Genomic DNA, 13543 nt, shown 5'->3' with positions numbered 1-13543 from the left:
CCCTTGGTGTGAAGACCAGTGGATTGAAACAGAATTATGGGGGTGTCCTCCACCCACAAAGTGTGACTTTTGTGTGGAGGGGGGAGAATTACCCTGGGGGCAAGTATAGAAAACAGGAACCTGGCACCACCCCTAGAGAAGGGAGAGCCAGATGAAGAAGGAATGTCCGCGTCTGGCAAGGGGAGGAGGTGTGTGATAGAGAGCCAGGAGTGAACAGGTGAGCCTACAAGCCGATCACTCAGATGTTAATTGGTTCCCCTGGAGAAAGCTGATGGAGGTAATCAGACAGGCTGGCTGGTTGGATGGGATAAGGGGCCAATTAGTCCATCAGCCCAAGGCTGATAAAGAGGCAGAAAGGAAGCTCCAGGTGGGTGAGAGGGGGGATTAGGGCTAGTTGAGCCCAGTTACACAGAGGCCTCAGGGAAAGGAGACTTCTATTTCCCTCAGATCCTGGGGAGAAAGCCAAAAAGCATGGTGGTGCTGTAAATAGACTGTTGCATGGGGATTGTTGCAGAGGAAACTTAAAATAAAAGGGTACAGTGAAAGCTCAACAACTGGAGTCCATTCAATTTCTCGGGGGAAGAAGAGCCATGCCCCATGACATAAGCACAAACTGTTCTTTCCTTTCCAGGTCACCTTTAACCTCTTTGAGTTAATTTTCCCCATCTGCACCATTGTCACAGATCGCTGTGTGGATGTTCAAGGGACCCTCCCCCACCATTGCGGACCCTCTGCAGGGGCCAGCAAAGATCGCAGCCCTTGCACTCTTCTGAGCACAAAGACTACTGTCCTCTTCCTTGCCCACTGGTGCTAGCTGGCCCACAAAAGGGCAGGAAGAGAGCTGGTCCTCCTCCCTTGCACTGAGTGAATGCACCCGACTAGGAGTAGCAGGAGGTGTGCTGGGGAGGCACAATACCTTCTGGAGCTCCCTTTCAGCTGGCGTGGTTCCAAGACAGGCCAGTTCCTGGGCACAGTTGATGTTTGTAAAGTGCCTTCAAGGTGAAAAGCATTACGTAAGTGCTAAGTATTATTGTTACCAGTACAGATCAGCACTCAGACTAGTGAATAAATTAAGATTAAGTTAAGAACCTTTTTCCTCCCACCCTCTTTCCCACCTCTGATCTCAGATCAACAGCTTCAGATCTGTCCACCCCACCCTGTTCCTGTAATCACCCAGGATAGGAAAGGCAATGCTCCAGGCTTCCAGATCGCTTAGTTGCTATGACTAACCCATCCTAGAATATAGTCACTCAGCAATGGAGTGCTGCGGGGCGGGGGGAATAACACCTGTTATTACTATTCTCATTGAGGAAGCTATAGAGGAGAAGGGGTACAATTTAGGGAAAAGGTGGGGGAGGGAGCGTTGAGGTAAAAGTAGCTGTACTGCCAGATTTCTTATTGAGCAGAGTTGAAAATCAAGATTATCTTTAAGAATTGCAGCAAATCTGGCAGTTTTGAAATCTAATTAGACCTCCTTCATATATTATGATTTTTGTGACTAAACACCAGATGCCTCAGAGGCACAAACTGACAAACCAGTGCAAGTTTTCAAGAAAGCCACCGGAGAGTGAGACTTACTCTAAGCTGCCCTTCTCTTCTGGGGCTCTCAGTTGTGTGAGCAAGTTGAAAATCATGCTGCTGAGCTACTAGAAAGACCCAAAGAACGTTTAACCTGGAGCTGCTCAAAGCGTAAGCACAGTATTCAGGAATGAGATCACCACTAGAGCTGATTAGAAAAATAGGTTTTATCCTGCAGAAAAATTTAACAATTTTGTTGTTTTCATTGAAGTTTTCCACAGAAAATTTTGACTTTTAAGGTAAAATATCAAAAACTGAAATATTTTGATTCAGAATGGTGCCACAGTATCTCACGGGAGTTGTCGTTTGTGAGCCTTTATACTCCCATTCTATTCTGTGGGTTGGTTCTGTGACTGGATTACTTCTGCCGTGAAGTGCCCCCCCTCCCTTTTTTTTTTTTTTTTGGTGAGGGAAGGGGTTTCTCATCGGCATCCTTGTCTTAATGCATCATGGGAGAAGAAGAAAGAGTAGAAAGGATCCCAAAGAGTATATTAAATGGCATTTGCCTGCTCCCTCCAGCCTTAGGTTTGGAATGACCTGAGGTACACAAGCCCGACCAATTATTTATAATTTCTATAGAATTGAGGCTTTTTGGGGAGATGGGAAAGAATGGTTCCTGTACACCAGGAGATTTTCACAAAGTTCTTTGCATAGCGCAAAAAATTACTGTGTAGTTATGTCAGATCTGTCAATGGAACATAACATTTGTTCCCAGGTCTCAGCTCTCCTCCAGCAGGTCCCGAATACTGCAGGATTTTGGCACTGACCTGTAAAAGCTGTGTGTGATTATTTGTAATGGGAACTAATGAATGGCGATTCATGTCTTTATTTTACATGGTCAGTGAAAAGTACAGCGGTCACTCTCAAAAACTTTTCACTTGCCTTTGTAACTAAGTGACATTACCCCAGGATTCCCTAAATATTCCCTATAACAAACATAGGGAATACTGCAGTAATATTATTTATAGAGTTGGGTCAAAACCCTGCATATACATTCAATGGGAAAATGACATTTCAAAATATCCTTTGTATGATAAAAAAGACCATTTCTTGAGAGAATTTTTAATAAAATTTCCAAAAAATTTAGTTTGGGAAACATAGAAATAAATTCATAAAAGCACTTCATTTGGTAAGCTCTGAGCATTTTGTTTCAACTTTTATATTCTATTAAACTACAATTTCATAGAAATGTTGAAACTATAAAATAAAAACAAAGTGCTTCAACCTTATCCATTCAAAACGTTTCAATAAAATAGAAAACTTGCAACTTGGTTCCACTCCACAAATCCAGATACCATGTCAAACAAAGATCTCGGAGGAACTCCAGATGAAGCCTACTTAAATATATAAACAATCATTAGGGTGTTGGTTTGCTTCTCACCTGCAAATCACCAGCCACCTGCTCCCATCTCTTAGGGTATGTCTATGCAATGTGTAGACTCAGCAATCCCAGCTAGCAGGGCATAAAGAGCCATGTAGATGGCTTAGACAAGTAGAGTACAGACATCCCAGAACCTTATGGTATGTATCCTACAGAGCTCTACACGACCAAGCAGTGCCTCCCCCATCTAGACTCATGTTTTTAGCAGCTTAGTGTCCCGCTGCCTCTCCTCTGTTGGAACCTTTCCCTGACATGGGGAAAGCTGCGGCAGCAAGGAAAGGCTCTGGCAGGGGGAGGTAGTGGTGAAAGGCTCTGGCAGCTCCCTCCATAGAAGCTACACTGTGCAGTGTGGATGCAGCCTATTTTTCACTGACGCATGTAGCTTCATGTACCCTACATGCTGCTGCTAGTTTAGACAAAGCCTTAGTGAGGCAAGTCATTAACCAAGCCCTGCAGTATCTGAAACAAGTGGCCAGGGCATGAAGCGGGCCAGCACTGAGTACTGACAGGGAACACTTGAACTGAGAAAGGAACGCTCCCCTGATTGGTGATCCTTGCACTGGCCATATATTTCAGAAATGAGAGAAGGGACTGATGGGTTTCTTAAACTCCAGAGGCAGGCAGTCTCCTAGTTTAAGGGGGGTACAACTATTAGCTTAACTAAACAGAGTCGTAAATAAGCAAACAAGTAGCATTTCGTCACTTTGGGCTTTAGAAAAGAGCAGTCCCATTATTCCTCAGCTCCAGATGCCTTCTTAGGGCTGATGGACACACAATCTTTGTACCACTTTAACTATACTGGTTTCAAACAGATATAAAGTGATACAACCCCCTAGTGCAGAGGTCCCCAAACTCTGGGGTGTGCGGAGGACCATTTGGGGGGCACGGGCCAACCCCCACAGTGGGGCAGGGAGGGAGCACTACCCAGCTCCATTCCTGGCCTCGGCTGCTGGCCCTGTGCCTGGAGTTCTGCTTCCAGCCCCATGCCTGGCTCCGTGCCTGGGACCCCAGCTGCCAGCCTCATCTCCCGGCCAGGTCTTAATTCGTTATGGTGGCTGATGATTTTCCTGGGTACACAATCCCCCCATTCACATAAGGAAGCTAACTTCCCTTTGAAAGCCTGCCAGCACCTGTGTGAGTAATTCAATGTAATAGTTCCATTAAGAACTCTTATGCTGGAGGTTTGGTGTCCTTGATCTATGGGCACTAACACCACATCATTGAAACTGTTGTGTGTTCTTGCCATGTTCCATTCAGGTTAAATGAAGGAACAATTAATTGCCTCTTTGTTTAGTGATCCTGAAACAATGGTAGCCACCACTCAAAGACTAGATTGAAAGCAAATGCAGGAGCTGGGAGTTGATTTGATATCAGGTATGTGCAGTATGTATCTGAAGTAGAAGGCAGGACACAGTGGTCCTCAGAAAAAAGCCTAGAGAGCTTTTGGGGCAGAACGCTGACCGGAAAAAGGCTTGGAATGGTGAGTAAGGAAACTGCCTCCTGTTTGATTGCTACTGTGTTCAAGGAAACAGGACTCTGTGTACATTCTTTGCAAATAAGTAGTCTTTTACCAGAAAAATACCTGACTATATCATTAGTTTCTCCCCCTAATAGAAATAACCCACAAGGTCCCAAATATTGGCTAACCACACAGGCTAAAAAGGGAAGCAGTATGTATGAAGTCCCAGTTTCTCATGGGTAGGGTTGCCAACATTGTATTTCAAACATATGGGGGAGGAATACCCTGTATGCATGGAGACCAGGGGTGGAGGGTCCAGTACCACAGGGGTGGGGGTACTAACCATGTGGCAGTTGACGAAACCTTCCGCTCCCTGCAGCAGTCAGGTGGTCTTGGCTGCCAGGACTAGGGTGACCAGACAGCAAATGTGAAAAATCAGGGCAGGGGGTGGGGGGTAATAGGAGCCTATATAAGAAAAAGACCCCAAAACCGGGACTGTCCCTATAAAATCGGGACATCTGTCACCGTAGCCGGGACCCAGCTCCAGAGGTGAACCGGACAGCACTGAAGGGCCAGGGTCGGGAGGGGAGTGGAAAGATGCACTCAAGAGTACTGGCCCCCTGCTGACTCCAGCCCTTGACTGTGGCCCCATCTGCAGTGGAGCTGCAACAATTTTTATAGGGGGAGCGCTGAAAGCGGAAACCATGTATTTGGGTTGTTGTTACTACTTCAAGCCAGGGGGTGTGGCAGCATGCCCAGCACTCAAGCCTGGCTGCTTTTCCTGTGTCAGACTCAGTTCTGTTTGGCAGGGCCAGTGGACAGGGCTGTGAGCCCTGGAGCTGCGCTGAAGGGCCAGGATGAGGAAGGGGCTCTGTGTGACAGAGGGGTCAGTACCCCTGGGGTGTAGCCTCCCCACTCTGAATCTAACATCTCCAGCAGAGGAGCATAACTGCTGATTGGTGGCTGCTGCAGCAGTTGGGGAGCAAGGTGGGCAAGGAGCCTGGTCCTGGCAGCCAAGACCACCTGCACAAAGCCCTGTCTGCCTCCTCTGCTGGGCACAGCCCCCTCCTGACTGCAACCTTTCAGTATGGCCCCATCAGGTGTTTGTGCCCCATAGTCTGGGAACCTCTCCGCTATAGGTACACAGGTTCAGTAAATCATGGGACCGATTCTGCATTACTACATTGTCTAATTTTACAAAGGTTCTCTCATTGGAAGGTAAAGTAATAATAAAACTGGCTTTGTATGATGATAATATTTGTAATATGTTGAAATATGGGATAAAAGTTGTCCCATGCTGATTTAGTATGGGACAGGCCATTTTCTATTTAAATGAGGGATATGCCTTGTAATATGGTAGTGTTACCATATTTGAGGTTCCCAAAAAGAGGACACTTCTGGAGGGTGAGTGGGGGCTTATGGGAATACAGTTAGGGTGTGCTGGAGGGGTGTGTGAGTAATAGAGGAATATTTGGGGGGTACTGGAGTGGGTATCTGGGAGGGGGAATCTGAGGGTGTGCTGGAGAGGAAACCTGGGGCCTCATTCTTGAGGTGGGGGGCAGGGTTGCTCCCTGTCACAGTGACAGGATGGTTGGTGCAGACCCACGGCTCAGCGACAGCTGTCAGTGCCTCCCTACGGGGCTCTCCCCCACCCTGGGGATGGGAGCTCAGACCTGGGTGGCGGTATCCAGCAGCTGCGAGGGACCAATCAGATGGGGATGTAGGGGAGGGACCAATCAGGAAGCAGATCAATCTTTCTGAGCTGCAGCCTCTGCTTGCAAACAGCCTGGACATTGCCTCTTATTTGAAAAATCTGCCCAGAGAGAGGGCAGAGAGAGGATCAAAAAAGTGGCAATGTCCAGGAAAACACAGATGTATGGTAACCCTGAATACAGGACTGTTGGCAACCCTACCCAAGCGTGTAGTCCTGAATGGGCAACTACTGGAATGCCCCCTGCTAGTGTGGGAAGGAACGCCTCTGCCAGCGTAACCTCGCATGCACGCTGTGCTTGGGATGCCATTTTGCTCTACAAAATGGCCTCTTCCATGCATTGTGATCTTGCATGCCCAGCGCATGCCAGGTCATAGTGTGCAGACGACTCCATTTTGCTCTACCAAATGGCATTCTCCATGTAGTGTGAGCTCGCACGCATTGGGCATGCAAGGTCACACTGTGTGGAGTAGGGTTACCATATTTCAGCAAGCAAAAAAGAGGACGGGAGGAGCCCCGCCCTAGCCCCACCCCTGCCCCTCCCACTTCCCGCCCCCCCAGAACCCCCAACCCTCCCCCCGTTCCTTGTCCCCTGACTGCCCCCTCCTGGGACCCCTGCCCCTAACTGCCCCCCAGGACTCCACCCCCTATCTAAGCCTCCCTGCCTCTTGTCCCCTGACTGCCCCAACCCTTATCCACCCCTCCCACCCCCAGACAGACCCCTGGGACTCCCACACCCCATCCAACCACTCCCCACCCCCTGACAGCCCCCCCCAGAACTCCCAACCCATCTAAACCCCTCTGCTCTCTGTCCCCTGACTGCTCTGATCCCTCTCCCCACTCCTGCCCCCTGACAGCTCCCCCCCAGAACTCCCAGCCCCCCGCTCCTTGTCCCCTGACTGCCCCCTCCTGGGACCCCTGCTCCTAACTGCCCTCCAGAACCCCACCCCCTACCTAAGACTCCCTGTTCCTTGTCCCCTGACTGCCCCCTCCTAAGACCCCCCCCAACTGCCCCCCAGGACCCTACCCCCTACCTGTACCCTGACTGCCCAAAACTTTTTCCACTCCCCCACAAAAAGCCCCCCCCTGAACTCCCGACCCCCCCCGTTTCTTGACTGCCCCCTCCAGAACCTCCCTGCCCCTTCTCCTGCCCCCTGGCCCCCTTACCCTGCTGCTCAGAACAGGGGGTTGGGCTCTGTGCGAGCCGGACACGTGGCTGCGCTCCCCAGCACAACACACAACCCGGTCGCTGCCCCTGCACAGTGCTGCCGGACCGGGACACTGGGCTGCAAGGGAGCTGCCGGCTCAGAATGCAGGGAGGGAGGGAGGAGGAGGAGGAGCTCCTCTACAGCTGCTACGGAGTTCAGCCCGTGACTTTCCTGCAGCCCTCCCAGCCGCTCGCTCTGCTCTGCCGGGGGGGGGGGGGGGAATCCCAGACATTTTGAGTGATTTACAAATTCCCCCCGGACGCTATTTTTAGCACAAAAAGGAGGACATGTCCGGGTAAATCCGGACGAATGGTAACCCTAGTGTGGAGGATGCCATTTTGAGAACAAAATGGCAGCCTCCATGTGGCAAAAGTGACGGTTTGCTGTTCCGGTGCAATCCAGCCCCACTACAGCACAGCAGTTACCATAGTAACTAAACCCCTGTGATAGGGTCCCTTCTGAGTTCATAACAAACCACTGCTGGGTTCCCCAAAAGACAAAAGGGTTTTATTTGGCTGTAGCCCTCTTAAGGTAGGGCACAGCCAGCAGCACTTTTACTCACCAGAAACAGCTAAGTTACTGCTAGTAAATCCAGGACAATTGCCCCACATCAGGCCTACCTTCCCTCAGGAAGGCTGTGGCAGGCAGCAGTCTCTAGTCAGTTCCTGTTCCCTGCCATACTTCTCTCACATAGTGAGAGCTGAGGCCCACCATCCTGCCCAGCTAGCCTCAGACTGCACAGGGCTCTACCCTTTTAACTCCCGCCTCCAAGCCTAACCTACTGCAGAGCAGGGCTGTTTGCACCTACTGCAGCTCATTAACACTTTCCTGGCCAATGTGGGGCTTATGCACCCTATCACAACACTCCCAATTATTAACATATTTGTCCTATCAACACTCCTGCGAGGTAGGGAAGTGTTATTGTACAGATAGTGAACTGAGGCACAGACAGACAAAGTGCTCAAGATCACACAGGAAGTCTCTGGTGGAACAGGAAATTGAACCCTGGTCTTCTAGGCTCTAGGCTGGCAGCCTAACCACTGAACCATCGTTCTTCTTAAATTAGCTGTTTACATAAGTAAAGTTACTCATGTGCATAAATGTCTGCATGATTCATGTCTGTATTTGTAGTGAATCAGCCACTTGATGCATTCATTTCTAGTAGTGTATTTTCTGATAACTGATTTCAGGTACTCTCTAAAACTACATTCTGTCTCTTAGCAACAGGAGATGTGCTGAACAGGAAAAGGGTCACCAGCAGCTTCACACCATCACCCCTCCACTACCAAAAAGAGGAGTGAGTGGTTTTAAAACTAGAAAGGTAATTAAAATCAAAGCAGACTTCTTAAGTAGCACAAAGGATCTGTAAATCTATTACTTGTCAACAGAACATCTTGAGAGCTTTGCATTTTTCATATTCAGGATAAATACATTTTTGAAACCTGTTGATTCACTGATGCATAAATTTTAAGGCCAGAAGGGACCATTAGATCATCTAGTCTGATCTCTTCTATACCACAAGCCAGAGAATTTCACCAGTTACCCCTGCACTGAGCCCAATACATTGTGTTGAATAAATATTTGGCTATAACATATCTTCCAGAAAGGCATCCAGTACTCTTGACCTGCAGATATTCATACATGGAGAATCTACCTCTTCCCTTGGTAGTTTGTTCCAAAAGTTCATCACCCTCACTGTTAAAAAAATTGTTTCTAATTTGCATTTGTCTGGCTTCGGCATCCAGCCATTTGTTCTTCTGTTTTTCTCTGCCAAATTCAAAAGTCATTTAGTACTGGGTATGTTCTCTCCATGAAGGGATTTGTACACTGTAATCAAGTCACCCCTCAATCTTCTTTTTAATAAACTAAACAGATTGAGCCCTTTAAATCTCTCCAGTTAATATGCCACAATTTTGTGTGTGTGTGTGGTTAATTATGAGGGGATCAGCTAAACGGAAAGAAACATGAAGGGGAGGGGACAGGGCAGGGTGGAGTGCAGCTGAGGTGAAAAGACTGTGAGGGAGGTGGAGTGTTGGAGCAAACCACCCAGCAGCACAGGGCAGAGAAAGTTGAGTCAAAACTGTAGGAAGCTCTCTGATGTCATCAATTTACTAACTTTGGCAGAAGAAGCATATAAGAATGAACTCTTTTTGAGTTTATCCTTTAGCGTATAATTTTTTTCCAGGCTTCTCTAGCCAAAAGCCCACAGTGCCTGCAAACTCCAAACTTATTGATTCCCATAAAAGCCCATAGTTAGGCCACGCTTCTGATTTTACATTTAGGCGAATTGTTCCTTGTCAGGCTCAGAACGCAACTTTTCTCTGCAAGGAAACGCCAACAGAATGGTCAAATTCTGGCCATTACTTCCATTCTCTGACACTTCTTGAGTCCCCAGCTCTGGGGAACAGTGAGTTGGGGGAAAGGAGCGAGAGGCACCCATGCTTTGAACGGAATGAGAGAGTGAGCAGAGCTGTTCAGGAGGCCAGGGATGAGGTGGGGTCCAGTCCGTCTGTGCTGAGGCATCGGCCGTGAAAGCCCCCCTCCAGCACTGCTGTGTCAGTGTCCCAGAAAGCGCAGGCACCAGGCAACACTTCAAATGCAGGGCTCTCTTCACCAGCCCTGGTCTCTACCATACGCTGACTCAACCCTCTGCTTCACCCACTTTGCCCTTTAACTGCTGCTCCTATGGGGTAGGCATCTCTGTGGAGAACATTGGAGGCGAGTGAGCATGTGGCAGAGTATGGGAGGAACAGTGACCAATGAGGCCATAATGAGGATGCGGTGGGGCAAAGAGGATGGGTCTCAATCCTGCTGAGTGCTGAGCTTCCTCAACTCCTATTGTTATTTTAATATATTGTATGTTAAGTGCTGACACACTGTAAAAGAGATGTCAAGACAGTTCAAGCTCCAGAGATCTTGCATGTTAGGAGATGGACAAAGCAGGATGAGACGTACTGGAAAATACTGCAGGAAAGATTTCTTAGATCATTTATAACCTCTCTTCTTAATTTGTATTCTTAGTGTTTGATGTCTGTGGGGTCGAGGGTGCTCAGCATCTGACAGGATCGGGCTGATGTTGCCTGAGAAGCTCATAGACTTTAAGGCCCGAGGGCCCATTGTGATAATCTAGTGTGACCTCCTGCACATCTCAGACCACAGAGCCTCTCCCACCTGCTCTTGTAATAGACCCCTACCCTCTGGCTGAGTTACTGAAGTCCTCATATCACGACTGAAAGTTACAGAGAATCCTCCATTTACTCTAGTTTAAATCCGCAAGTGACCCATGCCCCCTCTCTGCCAATCTGACCTGGGGGAAAATTCCTTCCCGACCCCAGATATGGTGATTTGTTGGACCCTGAGTATGTCAGCAAGACCCACCAGCCAGACATCTGGGAAAGAATTATCTGTAGTAACTCAGAGTATCCCATCTAGTGTCCCATCGCCAGCCATTGGAGATATTTGCTACTACCAGTCGCAAATGGGCCACATATCATTGTAGTCAGTCTCATAATTCCATCTCCTCCATAAAAATATCAAGTTCAGTCTTGAAGCTAATCAGGTTTTTGCCCCCTTTGCTCCCCTTGGAAGGCTGTTCCAGACCTTCACTCCTTTGATGTTGTGGAAGCAGAGAAAGAACTGACAGGAAGGGGATGCAATGCATGACAGTTCGTTAGCAAGAGTCAGGCTAACTGTAACCCTAATAACGCGAGATTTGTAGAAGCGAGGATTGTATAAGGCGAGTGGGAAAGAACTGTGTGAGAAGTTGTTGCAACCTTGTGTAAATAATGTGTAAAAAATATTGTATATAGACTAGTCAAAACAAGTGAAAAAAATAAAATATCAAAATGGCCTATGTATAAACAAAATGCAGCTGTTGCTTATTATTGTCTGTAATAAAAGGTATAAAGGTTTGCTGTAATTTTTTACCTGTAGAGAGACCTGTTTAGCTCTCTCCCTCTAAGCAATTGTTAAAAAAATAAAGTATCTGACTTGCTGTACCCAAACAAAAAGTGAGAACTCTGTTATTCTCCGACAATGGTTAGAAACCTTCATCCAATTTCAAGCCTAAACTTGTTGATGGCCAGTTTATATCCATTTGTTCTTATGTCAACGTTGGTGCATGACTTAAATGATTCCTCTTCCTCCCTGGTATTTATCCCTCTGATATATTTATAGAGAGCAATCCTATCTCCCCTCAGCCTTCTTTTGGTTATGCTAAACAAGCCAAGCTCCTTGAGTCTCCTCTCATAAGACAGGTTTTCCATTCCTCTGAACATCCTAGCAGCCCTTCTCTGCACCTGTTCCAGTTTGAACTCATCTTTCTTAAACATGGAAGAGCAGAACTGCACATAGTATTGCTGATCGGGGTCTCACCAGTGACTAATGCTTGGAAACTTTGAGGGATTTGTTCATCGCAGGGCTGAAACTTTACAGTAGCTTCCTTGTGAACAAGGCCCTTAGGAAACTGCAGATGCAGGATGTGTAATCTATATATGCTTCTCAGCAGTCATTTCCCTGGCAATCTGAAAATGCCAGGGGGCAGATCCCAGCTGGTGTAAATTTGATGGAACTACAACAGTTTACACCAGGTTAGCCGCTCAGCCAGTGCAAATTGGCCAATTTATACCAGCTGATGTGCTGGCCACCACATTGCGATGGTTGTGCTGGAATAAACAGCCTGCTCTAGGATGGAAAATAAAACAATTTTTGTTTTCTTCTTTTGAGGAGAAAATCTTTGTTAGTAGCACATCAATAAACATATCCAGCTGGCTGGGTATTAAAATTATGCAAATACTTCATATTTTTACATAAAAATAACCCCAAAATGAGTACATTATCTTCTGTTTTATAATAATTTTTTTTTTACATTTGCGTCTGTGCCCACAGAATATGCATAAACAGGAATAAATTGTGAGACACTTATTTTTAGCTTTGTTTTTAACAGTGCAGAAAACACAAGGTAAAGAACAAGTACCAAACATAGCATGTATACAGTTACCAAATGCAGTTATTACTATTATAGATGGAGCTAAGGAAAGTGTATGAAGAGTGAACAACCCTAAGTGGTGGAAGTTACAAATCTAATATTACAATATTAAACTCTTAAATACCATATAGTCTAGTCTCGGGTATTTGATGTGTGGTTAGTTCTGCGTCCATGTATAATTTTAAAGCAAAACCAAAAATGAGCTTGGTGAGCCTAGACAAATACCTTGAAGTACATGAGCTTTTTCCAAGCTCAGCCAACTTGTTTTTTCTGGTTGTACAATAACGTAGCTTAGTAAGTTAGCTACACCACAGGAAGTGTATTAATCCATGGAAAAATCCAAAGAGTGCCAAGATTGTTTGATGTGATAATCTTTCTCTCTTAACTTTTGTGAGCACTGCCTATTTCTTGTTTTTACTTAGACAGGGGTTTTGGTTGTTATTTGTGTAAGTCCCGTGGCCTGAAACTCTTCTGCGTAAGGAGCTCTCTGCTCCCATCTGTTGGTGAACAGGAGAAAGGGTGGCCACAGACAAAGCAGCTTACTCTGCATAAACTATTTATCCAGAACTTCAGATGGACAGAAGCTCTGGAGGAGAAGGGGCTCTCTAGCTGCTATCTAGTGATAGTGAACAGGGGAAAGTATGGCTACAGAGAGAGCTTCATTTGCATAAGCTTTCTACCCAGAATTCCTCTAGTAAGACTTCAGGAGGCAGCATCACCTACTGGATGGAGCACTTGATTGGGATTCAAAAAACCTGCATTCTGTTCCTAGCTCTGCCGTTGGCCGGACCTTGGGCAAGTCACTTCTCTCTCTACCTCAGATTCCCTACCTGTAAAATAGGGATAATGATACTGACATCATTTGTAAAGCACTTTGAGATCTATAGCTGACAAGTGCTGGGTGTTATAATAAATGTCCACAACTTGACCTTGTTTGGGTGATGGAATTGAACCGGAACTGTCCTCTGCTAATAACAGTTCCACATCTTCTTGATGGTAGCTATTATGCTTGGAGGAGTAATATGTCAGTGTTATGGCAAGTAGTGGATTTCCAGTAGCAAGGACTCTGCTCAAGGCCCTATATGCTACTGGTTCCCCTCCACTGAGGATCATGTGTGATTGGGAGGATTCTTTGATGATGGAGAGAACAGCAGCAGAGATGAATGAACTCTGGTACAGCTGTTCCTATCCAACCACTAAACAAAGCTATTTGGACCTT

The sequence above is a fragment of the Chrysemys picta genome, chromosome 1 (assembly GCF_011386835.1).
Source record: "Chrysemys picta bellii isolate R12L10 chromosome 1, ASM1138683v2, whole genome shotgun sequence".
Taxonomy (NCBI): Eukaryota; Metazoa; Chordata; order Testudines; family Emydidae; genus Chrysemys; species Chrysemys picta.
This window is presented reverse-complemented; position numbering follows the sequence as displayed.